Source organism: Lolium perenne, chromosome 4 (assembly GCF_019359855.2).
Source record: "Lolium perenne isolate Kyuss_39 chromosome 4, Kyuss_2.0, whole genome shotgun sequence".
NCBI lineage: Eukaryota > Viridiplantae > Streptophyta > Magnoliopsida > Poales > Poaceae > Lolium > Lolium perenne.
This window is the reverse complement of record NC_067247.2, coordinates 370,143,752-370,159,078: the sequence shown is the minus strand read 5'-3', so window position 1 is coordinate 370,159,078 and position 15,327 is coordinate 370,143,752.

Below are 15,327 nucleotides of genomic sequence, written 5' to 3'. Positions count from 1 at the left end.
TGCAGACTGATGAAACTTCCAGTGGGGATGTCGAGGAAGTTCTGATGCCCTCCACAACTCTGGAGGTAACAACCTCTAAAGGTGACATCGACCAAGTTGCCACCTTGGCCAAACCCCAGGCAAAGACGCCACAGCCGATTGCTTCGTCATCGGCTGTTCCCATGGTCATAGGAGAGGTATGCTCCCTTTGTTGGGCTTGCCCTTACCCTGACCTGCAGACTTATGCTGCTTTTTGTTGTTTGTCAGGGTTGTGATCTCTCAGGCTTGCTGTCGTTCGACCCTGAATCTATCGAGCCAGCCCACTCCACAGCACGTGATGAACCGAGCCCCAGCGTCATCGCTGACCAACTCCAACGCCTCAAAGCTCTGCTTTCTTCACCCATTGAGACATTAGTCGAAAACTCTGAGGAGGTGAAGAACATTCTAGAAGAAATCCAGCCTCACGTCCCAGTGACGCTGCAGTTGAAGCTCTGGCCAGTCGTGACGTTGTCTGCCTTCAGATCAAGGGTGCAGTTGGCTCATCAGAGAATCGACTTACGCCACGCCCAACTCCCGCTGAAAGCCGATATTGCAGACAAATGTCAACGGCTTAACGAGAAAAAGGCAGCTTTGGATGCCAAGACTGACACTTCTGTCAGCACTGCTGAGCTTGAGATCTTGCGAAAGGAGCTGAAGGATCTCGAAGAAAAGGTGCGGGTCACCAAAGAGCTCATCTGTGACAAGGAAGCTTCCATTGCTCGCTCCCAACGGGAAGCAGAAGGCCTCAAGGCTGAACTGAAAACTGACTTGGCAGAGATACGTGCCTTGAACAAGCAACTGGTGACAGGCAAGGATGATGACGACAAGGCCGAGATCGCAGAGGTGGATCACGTCCGTGCTGGTGCACTCCGCGCCTTAGAAACTTTCCTTCAGTAGGGCCTGCGCATGTGGCAGTTTGTGCTTGTAATTCTAGAGTCGATGGTTGTGCATCGGCTTTTTATTCTAGAGTCGATGGCTGTACATCGGCTGCACTTGAAAAAAATTTATTTTTTCCGGCCGATCTACTTAATGCATCGGCCCCGGTATTCCAATGTCCATCATCTTCGAGGAATATATCTTGAGCTGCTGGCCATTGACAGCCACTTCATACTTCGTAACCTCGTATCTTATCCGTTTAAGTGCCCCCCGAGCCAATTTTTCAAAGGGATTGAAGATATCGGCTCTTCAGGCATCCTTTCTTAGATCAATGCTGAACACAGGCAAAATACATGTCGAGGATGATTTTGGCCGATTGCTAGAATCGGCCTCCTTTTTCATCGCAATGCTCAATGAGGGTCTACAACTTCTTGGTTTTCTACTATGGCTACGTGACATGCTCGAGATGAGATTCGTGCTTTTTATTTTTTGGGGCCGATCGCAGGGATCGGCCTTGCCACGTACACCTACTGATTTAGATCTTGCTACTCTGTTAGGCCGGTGGATAAGACCAGCCTCACCCCGTTTTTTGAAGCTTCGATGCGCTCACAGCCGTCCAAACTGATTCCAGAGAGCGGCTCTTGGTCGTCTGCATCCCAAATATTCATGGCAGCTAGTGAGATCTCGATTGAGTCATCTGCCTGAACAACCTCCACTTCATCTCCATCCCACTGTATGATGCATTGGTGCATTGTGGATGGGATGCAACAGTTAGCGTGAATCCAATCCCTTCCTAGCAGGACAGCGTAATTGCTCTTGCTGTCGACGATGAAGAACGAGGTAGGTATGGTTTTTCGGCCTACGGTCAGATCTACATTCAGAACACCTTTTGCTTCTGATGCTTGGCCGTTGAAATCGCTTAATGTGACGTTGGTCTTGATCAAATCGTCATTGGAGTGTCCCAAACATCGTAGCATGGAATACGGCATTATGTTGACTGCCGCTCCCGTGTCAACCAACATCTTGCTGACAGGCCGCCCATCGATATAACCTTTTAGGTATAGAGCTTTCAGGTGCCTGTAGCTCCTTTCTCGTGGCTTCTCAAAGATCACTGGCCGTGGGCCGCAGTCGAATTGAGCCACCGATACTTCCTCGTCATTTTGAGCACAAAACTCTGACGGGAGTATGAACACCATGTTTGTATCAGCCGATGCCTCTGCATCGGCTTTTGTCTGTTTAGGGCGCCACACTTTCTTTAGCGGGCGCATCTCTGACTCCAACGTTTGCTGCATTTTCACGGCCAGATCGGGCCGTGCCTTCCTCAACGTGTACAGGTACTGTGCTTCGGCTTCCTCCAGGTTTCGTAGCCGCTGCACCCTACGCTTCTGAGAATGGCTGAGTCCATCAGGGCACCACCTTGGCCGGTGGTACCTATCTTCTTCTTCATCTGACTCCTCGAAGTCTTCATCTTGATACGACTCAGCTCGTTTGTCCTGAGGTGGGAGAGGCCCGAGACGCTTGAACACTGAAACTTCCTTTGTTCCCTTCCTTTGCGGTTTACACTCTGGGCAGTTCTCGATTGTAGGCAATCGGCTCATTCCTGAGTCCCAGCAGTGTTTAAAGAAAGGACAGTTCCAATGCCTATCATGTCTTCTTGCTCTCTTGACTTCCCTCTAGCGTGACGCTCATACCCTTCATCGTCTCTATCATATCGACGATACCTCCTGTCATCTGCATCAGACCGACGATATCTTTCGTCATCCACGTCGTAGCGCCGACGTCGGTCATACTGCTGCTCATATTTGTTAAGGAGATGCGCAGAGAGTGGTCGTTGATACCGCACGCTTCTCACTTCTTCTTCTGTCAGGTACCGTCTGTTATCATGTTGGGGCCGGTCGCGTGGATCGGCCTCCTCTTTCTCCTTGCCACGGGAGTGACTGCTTTCTGCTTTATCCTTGCCATGGTGGTTACCAAGCCCTGCCATGTTGACATCAAACGAGAAACCTGGCTCGCGTCTTAGGGAGTGACTGAGATCCACCATGTTGACGCCAGGAAACGGCTGTGTGTCTACTTTCATGGCAAATTGCCCGAAGATTAATCGGCCTGACTCTATCGCCATTTGAATCTGTGCGCGCAACACTTTGCAGTCGTTGGTGGCGTGGGTGAACGTGTGATGCCATTTGCAGTATGGTCTACCGTTCATCTCTTGTGACGTAGGAATTTTGTGGCCTTCGGGTAACTTCAATTGTTTCTCCTTCAGCAGCATATCAAAAATCTGCTCAGTTTTGCTTAAATCAAAGTCAAACCCTCTTGGAGGCCCTGGTTGTTTCACCCATTTGCAGGACACGGGAACTGGCGTCCGAGTCCATTCAGCCACGGCGACTTCCTGATCTTCCGCAGGGTCTTCATCCTCTTCAGCGTCGACCAGGCCTATCGTGCGCTTGAACTTGTCTTGGTACAATTCTGGGTGGCGCTGTTCATACGAAGTTAGTCTCTGGACCATGTGCGCCAACGAATTGTACTCCACTTGGAACGTCAGATCCTTGAGTGGCGCTGCGAGGCCTACCACGGCCAGCTCGACTGCTTCTTTCTCAGATAAAGGAACCGAATAACATCGGTTCTTGACAGTTCTGAAACATTGAATGTATTCAGACACCGTCTCTCCTCGCCTTTGCCGAACCTGCGTCAGCTCGGCAATGCCAGCTTCGGTAGCTTCTGAATGATATTGTATGTGAAACTGCTCTTCCAGCTGCTTCCATGTCCGAACTGAATCTGGGGGTAGCGAGGTGTACCACCCAAAGGCTGGACCCGTGAGAGATTGGGCAAAGAACCTCACACGTAGCGGCTCTGATGCTGAAACCATGCCCAGCTGGGCCAAGTATCGGCTCACGTGCTCGATGGAGCTAGATCCTTCTGATCCACTGAATTTTGTGAAGTCAGGGAGCCGATACTTAGGTGGCAGCGGGATCAGGTCATACTCATTGGGATACGGCTTGGAATAGCCGATTGTTTTCTTCTTCGGCAGGATACCGAACTGGTCTCTCAGGATTGCGCTGATCTGATCCACAGTAGGAGCTGTAGAGGTTGATCTGTCCGGACTCGTTGTGGTGGCATATTTAGTTAGCCATGCTTGTTTCTCAGCATCTGCTCCAGACCTCCCTCCTGCCGTAACAATCGCTCCTGCTCCGGCAATTCCTCCTGCCGAAGTTTGGATCGCGCGCGTCCAGTTGTTGCAGTCCGGCACGTATGTGCACACGTATCCATGTGGGATCTCCTTGGGCGGCTCATACAAGAATTGATAGTCGCCAGGATCACCTCCAACCTTGTAGACAACGTATGCCGGTGAACCTTGTTGTTGTGGAGATGCCATTGCGAATGGCAATGGTGGCCTGGTGTGGAATGGTATCTCTCCCTGATAAGTCCCTAAAGCAGGTCCTGATGGAGAATACTGATGTTTCATGATTTCTTGCACCACACTAAGCGCAACTCGCTCAAGCGTATTCACCAGGCTCTCAGAGTGCCGATGTAGAGAATGAGCCACAGCATAGTTGATTTCTTGGCGCAGGGCTCTGGCACGTTCCTCCGAAGGGAGAGACAGATCTAATCCTTCGAACGCGCCTTCGGGTGTGAATCCTTTGAACCGGATGCCGTGCGACCGGGTCTTCTCAAAAGAGCCGATGAGATCGGCTTCAAAGATGGCCTTCAGCTCATCGTATTTCTTCTTATGCTCTGCAGGTAGATCCTCGTACTTGATCGGTTCGTCCGACATCTTGGCTGCCGATGTTGACGTGGTTGTTGTAGAAAGTGTCCCACCGGGCGTGCCAGAATGTGTTGCCTGCCAAAACTCACCGGCGAGCAGTAGTTAAGCAACACGAAGAGCCGGGAGACTCCCACGACCGCTTAGTGGGCCCTGGCGTCTCGCGTCGTCCCGCAAAGTCCTGGCACACGTCCTGGCGGTTGCAAGGGCGTGCCACCTGACCTAGACCTGGTCAGGACGGTGTTAGATTGCTTCGACTAGTCTCCTGCATGGTAGACACGTAAACATTAAATACGAGCCCGATCGGCTCTCAGGTTGCCCTGTGGATCGGCTCAAAGAGCCGATCGCCCCATGGTTCACGTTGGATATACGATGACATGGGGATCCTGCTTGATCAAAACAAAGCTAAACCAATCTACGACAGTTTAGGGTTTTCACCGCATAATCGGAACGTCCTACGCGTAGTTGGGCCTAGCAGACACGAAAGATGATGGAAACTATCCCTAAAAGAGGCCTAAAAACCAACATTAAGTCAATTCCCGGAACATCCCTTGTAGGAACGGCAAAACAAAACCTAACGCACTACCGGATCATCCAACCCCAGCATAAGGCCTAATCATGCGGATATTAAACTAATCCTTGAACAAGGAGCAACTATAACAGATTGGATCTACTAAGTGGCGAACAAGCAAGGTGCTGCCCTTACACCTGAATAGGTGTAAGGACACCTAGATATCGAGGGACGGCATTGCTAGGCAAATATGCATAAGAAAAGCATCAATGCAGGCCCCAAAACATCTACGATAAATAGTGCTACTCGCCATCAACAACGCTTCAGCACGAGTAACACAAGGTAATCGAATAAACGTGTACTGCCTAGATCGCAAGATGCGATCTAGGCAGCATGATGCTTACCCGGAAGAAACCCTCGAAATAAGGGGTGGCGATGCGCCTGGTTTGTGTTTGTTGTGAACGTGATTGTCCTTCTTTCTCAATAACCCTAGGTACATATATATAGTCCAAGGGACTTTCTAATTCGGAAGTACACCTGACCGTGTACGAGCCAAACTCTATCTTTTAATTCTAAATACGATCTAATAATATACAGATACACGGGCAATTTAGCCCAAACTCTCGTGCGAGGCCGCTTCAGATATTCTCCACGTGCATCTTCTTCAAGCCCATCTCAATTACGCCCATCTCCTGATTTGGCCAAAATCTGGTGATAACATAATGATAGCTACTTTGTTGAATTTGCTCCCACTACAACTAATAAAATTGATTATGATTATGTGGAGAGTAATGATACTTTTATGCATGTGAATAGGAATGCTTTATGTGATACTTATATTGTTGAGTTTGTTCATGATGCCTCTGAAAATTATTATGAGAGAGGAAAATATGGTTGTAGAAATTTTCATGTTACTAAAACACCTCTCTATATGCTGAAATTTTTGAAGTTACACTGGTTTTATCTTCCTATGCTTGTTACTTTGCTCTTCATGAACTTGTTTATTTACAATATTCCTATGCATAGGAAGCATGTTAGACTTAAATGTGTTTTGAATTTGCTTCTTGATGCTCTCTTTTGCTTCAACTACTATTTCTTGAGAGTGCATCATTGAAATTACTGAGCCCATCTTAATGGCTATAAAGAAAGAACTTCTTGGGAGATAACCCATGTGTTTTTTTTACTACAGTATTTTGTTTTATATTTGAGTCTTGGAAGTTGTTACTACTGTAGCAACCTCTCCTTATCTTATTTTATTGCATTGTTGTGCCAAGTAAAGTCTTTGATAGCAAGGTTGATGCTAGATTTGGATTGCTGCGCAGAAATAGCATTGCTGTCTGTCACGAATTCGCTCAGAAGTCTCTGTAAAAAAATCAAAAAAATCTGCAAATTTACGTGTGTGATCCTCAGATATGTACGAAACTTTCATTAGTTTTGAGTTTTTCTGTTTGAGCAAGTTAAGTGCCCCTTCCAGGTTCGTCTTTACGGACTATTCTGTTTTTGACAGATTCTGCCTTTTATTTCGCATTGCCGCTTTTGTTAAGTTGAATCAGTTTCTTTGTTCCATTAACTTTCAGAAGTTTTGTGCAATGTCCAGAAGTGTTAAGAATGATTGTGTCACCTCTGAACATATGAATTTTTGATTGTGCACTAACCCTCTAATGAGTTTGCTTAAAGTTTGGTGTGGAGGAAGTTTTCAAGGGTCAAGAGAGGAGGATGATATACTATGATCAAGAAGAGTGAAAAGTCTAAGCTTGGGGATGCCCCCGTGGTTCATCCCTGCATATTTCAAGAAGACTCAAGCGTATAAGCTTGGGGATGGCCAAGGCATCCCCTTCTTCATCGACAACTTATCAGGTTTCTTTTCCTGAAACTATATTATTATTCAGTCACATCTTATGTACTTTACTTGGAGCGTATGTGTGCTTTTGTTTGTGTTTATGTTTGAATAAGTTCATCCTTGTGTGGGGGAGAGACACGCTCCGCTGGTTCATATGAACACATGTGTTCTTAGCTTTACTCTTAGTGTTCATGGCGAAGGTTGAAACTGCTTCGTTCATTGTTATATGGTTGGAAACGGAAAATGCTACATGTAGTAATTGGTAAAATGTCTTGGATAATTTGATACTTGGCAATTGTTGTGCTCATGTTTAAGCTCTTGCATCATATACTTTGCACCCATTAATGAAGAAATACATAGAGCTTGCTAAAATTTGGTTTGCATATTTGGTCTCTCTAAAGTCTAGATAATTTCTAGTATTGAGTTTTGAACAACAAGGAAGACGGTGTAGAGTCTTATAATGTTTACAATATGTCTTTTATGTAAGTTTTGCTGCACCGGTTCATCCTTGTGTTTGTTTCAAATAACTTTGCAAGCCTAAACCTTGTATCGAGAGGGAATACTTCTCATGCATCCAAAATCCTTGAGCCAACCACTATGCCATTTGTGTCCACCATACCTACCTACTACATGGTATTTCTCCGCCATTCCAAAGTAAATTTCTTGAGTGCTACCTTTAAACTTTCCATTCTTTACCTTTACAATATATAGCTCATGGGACAAAATAGCTTAAAAACTATTGTGGTATTGAATATGTACTTATGCACTTTATCTTTTATTAAGTTGTTTGTTGTGCGATAACCATGTTTCTGGGGACGCCATCAACCACTCTTTGTGGAATATCATGTGAGTTGCTATGCATGTCCGTCTTGTCTGAAGTAAGGGCGGTTTTCACAATCAAATGGTTTGAGTATGCATACTGTTAGAGAAGAACATTGGGCCGCTAACTAAAGCCATGAATCATGGTGGAAGTTTCAGTTTGGACATAAAACCTCAATCTCTTATGAGAATAGTATCTGTTGTTGAATGCTTAAGCATTAAAAGAGGAGTCCATTATCTGTTGTCTATGTTGTCCCGGTATGGGTGTCTAAGTTGAAGAATGATCAAAAGTGAGAAATCCAATGCGAACTTTCTCCTTAGACCCTTGTATAGGCGGCATAGAGGTACCCCTTTGTGACACTTGGTTGAAACATATGTTATGCAATGATAATCCGTGTTAACCCAAGCTAATTAGGACAAGGTGCGGGCACTATTAGTACACTATGCATGAGGCTTGCAACTTGTAAGATATAATTTACATAACACATATGCTTTATTACTACCGTTGACAAAATTGTTTCTTGTTTTCAAAACCAAAGCTCTAGCACAAATATAGCAATCAATGCTTCCCTCTGCGAAGGGCCTTTCTTTTACTTTTATGTTGAGTCAGTTCACCTATTTCTCTCCACCTCAAGAAGCAAACACTTGTGTGAACTGTGCATTGATTCCTACATACTTGCATATTGTATTTGTTATATTACTCTATGTTGACAATTATCCATGAGATATACATGTTACAAGTTGAAAGCAACCGCTGAAACTTAATCTTCCTTTATGTTGCTTCAATACCTTTTACTTTGAATTATTGCTTTATGAGTGAACTCTTATGCAAGACTTATTGATGCTTGTCTTGAAAGTACTATTCATGAAAAGTCTTTGCTTTATGATTCAGTTGTTTACTCATATCATTACCATTGTTTTGATCGCTGCATTCATTACATATGCTTACAATAGTATGATCAAGGTTATGATGGCATGTCACTCCAGAAATTATCTTTGTCATCGTTTACCTGCTCGGGACGAGCAGGAACTAAGCTTGGGGATGCTGATACGTCTCCGACGTATCGATAATTTCTTATGTTCCATGCCACATTATTGATGATATCTACATGTTTTATGCATACTTTATGTCATTATTATGCGTTTTCCGGAACTAACCTATTGACGAGATGTCGAAGGGCCAGATTCTTTGTTTTCTTGTGTTTGGTTTCAGAAATCCTAGTAAGGAAATATTCTCGGAATCGGACGAAATCAACGCCCAGGGTCCTATTTTTCCACGAAGCTTCCAGAAGTCCGAAGGGGAAACGAAGGGGGGCCACGAGGTGGGGACACAGTAGGGCGGCGCGGCCCAAGCCCTGGCTGCGCTGGCATAGTGTGTGGCCCCACCAGGACTCCACCGACCTTGCCCTTCCGCCTACTTAAAGTCTCCGTCGCGAAAACCCTACCACGTTCGACGAAACCAGAGAAAACCTTCCAGAGCCGCCGCCATCGCGAAGCCAAGATCTGGGGGACAGGAGTCTCTGTTCCGGCACGCCGCCGGGACGGGGAAGTGCCCCCGGAAGGCTTCTCCATCGACACCACCGCCATCTTCATCAACGCTGCTGTCTCCCATGAGGAGGGAGTAGTTCTCCATCGAGGCTCGGGGCTGTACCGTTAGCTATGTGGTTAATCTCTCTCCTATGTGCTTCAATACAATAATCTCATGAGCTGCCTTACATGATTGAGATTCATATGATGATGCTTGTAATCTAGATGTCATTATACTAGTCAAGTGGATTTTACTTATGTGATCTCCGGAGACTCCTTGTCCCACGTGTGTAAAGGTGACAGTGTGTGCACCGTGTGTGTCTCTTAGGCTATATTTCACAGAATACTTATTCACTGTTATGAATGGCATAGTGAAGTGCTTATTTATATCTCTTTATGATTGCAATGTGTTTTGTATCACAATATATCTGTGTGCTACTCTAGTGATGTTATTAAAGTAGTTTATTCCTCCTGCACGGTGTAATGGTGACAGTGTGTGCATCGTGTAGTACTTGGCGTAGGCTATGATTGTGATCTCTTGTAGATTATGAAGTTAACTATTGCTATGATAGTATTGATGTGATCTATTCCTCCTTTCGTAGTGTGAAGGTGACAGTGTGCATACTATGTTAGTACTTGGTTTGGTTATGTTGATCTGTTATGCACTCTAAGGTTATTTAAATATGAACATTGAATATTGTGGAGCTTGTTAACTCCGGCATTGAGGGTTCGTGTAATCCTACACAGTTAGTGGTGTTCATCATCCAACAAGAGGGTGTAGAGTCTAGCATCTATCTATTTATTCTGTTATGTGATCAATGTTGAGAGTGTCCACTAGTGAAAGTATGATCCTAGGCCTTGTTCCTAAATACTGCTATCGCTGCTTGTTTACTGTTTTACTGCATCTTTACTTCCTGCAATATTACTACCATCAACTGCACGCCAGCAAGCACTTTTCTGGCGCCGTTACTACTGCTCATATTCATCTATACCACCTGCGTTTCAATATCTCTTCGCCGAACTAGTGCACCTATACATCTGACAAGTGTATTTGGTGTGTTGGGGACACAAGAGACTTCTTGCTTTGTAGTTGCAGGGTTGCATGAGAGGGATATCTTTGACCTCTTCCTCCCTGAGTTCGATAAACCTTGGGTGATCCACTTAAGGGAAACTTGCTGCTGTTCTACAAACCTCTGCTCTTGGAGGCCCAACACTGTCTACAAGAATAGAAGCACCCGTAGACATCACTGGTCTTGTGGATCATGTTCACCTCCCCCCCCCCCCCGTGGTGTAGGGAAGACTTCGGTCGGAGCGCGAGGTTGGACCTGCTGATCCTGGGGTTGCGACGCGGCGGATTAGAGGCGGGTGCTCCATGTGTCGTCTATGCGTTAGCACCGGAGTTCAGCATCTCGTAAAACTTTTGAAGCTCGATAAAATGCCGACAATCCCTGAGCAAATGAGTTGATTTCTTCACGTTGTCCTTTGAGTCGATGTAGGCGTGCATGTAACAGGGAGCGTCCAGCTGCTCTGCGGCCTGTAGGTCGGGCACCCGCGGGGTGCGGTCCCGCCGGCTGCCTCTGGATTCACTCTGATGGTTCACCTGATGGTCATCGCGTCGATCGCTGCACTGGTGACATAGGCATACCCAATGGGCCTGCCAAAGATGGTACCCGGGGTTTATTGAAAGCCCACGACCCGAAGAATAAGAAGATTCGGAAGTCCAAGATACTATTAAGGAAAGCTAGAGTTGTTTTAGGAGATGATGTTTGTAATCTTGCGGGATGAGTTAGAAACCTTCCCGGACTCTGTAACTTGTACAATAAGAATCCCTCGGCTCCACCTCCTATATAAGGGGGAGTCGAGGGACAAAGAAAGCATCGAATCTACTGTCAACACAACCCTAGTTTTTACATTGTCGAGCACTTTTCGGCTGAAACCTTCGAGATCTACTTGCCCTCTACATCCAACGAAACCCTAGTCTACAATCCGTAGGCATTGATAAGTTAATCCCTTGTCAATTGGCGCCGTCTGTGGGATTTAGAGGTTGCAAGGAGCTGATCTCGATGGCACGACCAGAATCGTCGACTTCGTCGGCAGCAAGCAATGCAATGGATCGAGGTAAACGGGAAAAAACTGATCTAGTCGATTTTATTCCTCACCCGCCCTGCCGTTTGGATGCATGTGCGTATCTGGAGGAGCGCATCGTCATGACGTTCGGAGAATTCCGATTTAGCGTCAACAAGGAAGGATCTTATCGTCTCAAAGTTCCGATCTCGTCGGAATTTTCAGCGATCGATTCTGACTTTTCATCGAGCGATGAAGAATTTTCGTCGCCACGCTTCATCAACACCAAGGCAGGTGGAAAGCTCGCCAAGATCTTCAGCGACACATCCCTCGGGTCGTCTGCGGACTCCGTTATAAGCAGCGACTCCGACAGCGTCGACAGCTTCAACTTCATCGACAAATCTGCTGCCATCGGAAAGGTCTTCACCAATCTCTATGATGGTGTCACCAATCCTGACAAAAATCAACACCCAAAATATCATCAAGTCTATGCAATCGAGGAGGCAAGCCGAGCAACACCAGAGATGTCAGAGGCTTTCGACGACTTGGGAAACCCATACGTCGATCCCGCTGATCTCAGAAGAGGCCTAGGCACTAAATATGTCGGGTCTTCACCTCGTGAAAGAGTCCAACTCCCGCAAGCAGCATGGGATAGAGCCGCAAGAGACATGGACGGTTCAGAACCAATGACAACAACTGCTACGGCAGAAGAGTTACAGGCCTATCAATATAGACTTGCTCGTGTGAGTAGGGAACTGGAAAAACAAACAGCTTCCTTGAACAGGAGAAAGGAAGCAGCTTCCGCGTCAAGTAGGCGAAGAGCAGAACTAAGCCGACAATCAGGAACTTCGGGAGATAGTCACAGAGAGGCTCGAAGGAGAGCAAGATCTCGACTGCAAAATATACCCGAAGCAGAGAGGGATCATCTGATTCAAAACCTCGACATGTCTTTCATGACGATCGACACCAGGGGAAATATTATCCCTAAAACACCAGAAGCTGGGTACATGGCAACGCAAGCTTATATCCTCGCGTCCAGACCACCCCCTGGAGATCCGAGAGAAGCGTTATTCAACATGGCAATGGCAGGAGTTGGAGTCATGGGAACAGCATTCACAGCTACACCTCCCGAAGGAACCGCAAGGCAAAATAGTCCACGACCCACTGCAGCAGTGCAAGATCCACCGAGAACAAGTGGGGCAAGAGATACAACGGCTCAAGCAAGGGTAGACAGAGCGCGACAAGAAAGAAGAGAACATCGACATTCACCAGAAGTTGCAGATGAAGATCTGTGCGGGCTCCCGTGCTTTACGAGATGAGTCCAAAAAACTCGAGTCCCGTCAGGGTTCAAGCTACCCGAAAACTTCAAGAAATTCGACGGATTACAGGATCCTGAAGATTGGCTCGTTGACTACCTCGAGATGGTGAAGTTGATAGGAGGAACCAGGGCAACAGCTATGCAAAGCATCCAGGTACATCTGAGTGGAGCCGCACGATCTTGGATAAAGAAACGTCCCCCAGGTTCTATCGACAACTGGGATAGTTTCGAAGACATCTTCGTAAAAAAATTCCGGTCCACCTGCAAGAAACCAGCATCATTGGAAGAGTTGAGGGCGTGTAGACAGAAACACGACGAATCTATGAGAAAATATATACAGAGGTGGAACATCATCAAAAACTCGGCAGAAGATATATCTGATGAGAGGGCAATAGATGCGTTCGTGGCAGGAATTCGGCGAGGAGATTTTGTCGAGGACCTAGGAAGAACTAACCCAAAAACAATATCAGCATTGATGGAAATAGCAAACAAGTGGGCAGATGGAGAAGATGCTATACATAACAAGCGACACAGGTCGCCAGAGGAGGACCGCAGTCGAAATTTTCAAAATAGAAGGCGATTTTCTCGCCAGTTCTACAACAATGATGCTCCTGGCCACATATCGGCTGGGTTCCGAGGAAACCCTGGAGGAAGCAATCAAGGTAATTACCAAAGAGGTAACGAGCAACAAGGCGACAACAGAAGTGACTACCGTGATAATAGGCAAAATAGTGGACCAAGGTTTCAGAGACCATATGTGTCTCCCGAGGAAATGATGAACGGACCATGTCAGATGCATTTTTACCTTGATAATGATGGGAAGAGGAAGTCAGGACATCTGCAGAAGGATTGTCGGAATTTTCAAGCAATGTTGCGAGCCGCAGGGATGGCCAACGCTCAAGCGATGAATAGAAACCCCCAGGGACCAAGGAGCGAGATACATCTCCCACCTCCTCCCGCAATTACGGACGAAAATCGACACCAGCTCAGAATAGCGGCAACACCACAACCACCTCCATATGTCGACCCTAACTCTAATGGTGCAGTCTTGATGATTCAGAAAGCCAGGCCATCTAACAGGGCGCAGAAAGTAATTTCGCGGCAAGTATTCATGGCAGAAAAGATGCCTCCACCAACAGTTGACTATCTAAATTGGTCGGGACAGGACATTGGCTTCACAATTGCGGATCACCCGCAGCAGGTTCCTCGACCAGGGCAATCCGCACTTATCTTACCCGCAGTAATTGCCGGTTTTGATGTGTCGAGAGTCTTTATAGATGGCGGCAGCAGCTTAAACCTTATGTACGCAGATACATTAAGGAAGATGAACATATCCCTGGCAAATCTAGCACCAACTGATACACGTTTCCACGGGATCACGCCAGAAAAACCAAGTTATCCGTTGGGCAAGATCAATCTCGACGTTCAGTTTGGGACCCGAGAAAACTACAGGATAGAGAAATTGGAGTTTGAAGTCGTGGATTTCCCGTCGCAATATCACGCTTTGTTGGGACGACCAGCATATGCCAGATTTATGGCGGTACCTCACTACACGTACTTATTGTGGAGGTTGCCTGGACCCAAAGGACCAATCACAGTCAAGGGAAGCTTTGCATTAGCTGATAAGTGCGATAGAGATTTTCATCAACTGTCGGAAACATTCGGGATGCAAGCAGAATATATGGTGCCAAGGCTCACTGATTATGATGTGCTGCCAGACACAGGGAGGCCACTCAGGGAACCAACCTTTAACACGACAAAGGATTCAAAAGAGGTGCAGATCCACCCGACGGATCCGAAGAAAACAACGTCCATCGCAAAAAATATGGACCTCGCATAGGAAAGCGCGCTCATCGAGTTCCTCCGTGAGCACTGGAAAATCTTCGCATGGTGTCCAGCTGACATGCCAGGAGTACCCAGGGAACTTGCCGAGCACCACCTAAACTTGGATCCTATTGTGAGACCAATCAAACAACCTTTGCGGCGTTTTTCGGAACCAAACCGCAAAGCTATGCTGTCAGAAATTGATCGACTCAAAGATACTGGTTTTATTAAAGAGATATCTACAGAAGCCACGTGGGTAGCTAACCCAGTGATGGTGCCGAAGAAAAACACGAAAGTCCTTCGCATGTGTGTCGACTTTACGTGCCTCAATAAACATTGTCCAAAGGATCACTTTCCCCTCCCAAGGATCGATCAAATTATCGACTCCACGGCAGGATGCGAACGTCTTTCCTTCTTGGACGCATATTCTGGTTATAACCAGATCCAATTAAAGGAAGACGACGAAGCCAAGACAGCGTTCATCACACCGTATGGCGTGTTTTGTTACAAAACAATGCCTTTTGGTTTGAAAAACGCGGGAGCAACATATCAGCGGATGATGCAAAAATGCCTAGCAACACAGATTGGAAAAAACATACAAGTCTACATCGACGATGTCGTCATAACTTCAAAAAAGGGGGAACACTGATCGAGGATTTGAAAGAAACTTTTGCCAACCTCGACAAGTTCTGTCTCAAATTGAATCCGACGAAATGTTCTTTCGGCGTTCCTGCGGGAGAACTTCTTGGGTTCCTAGTCTCGGCAAGAGGGAT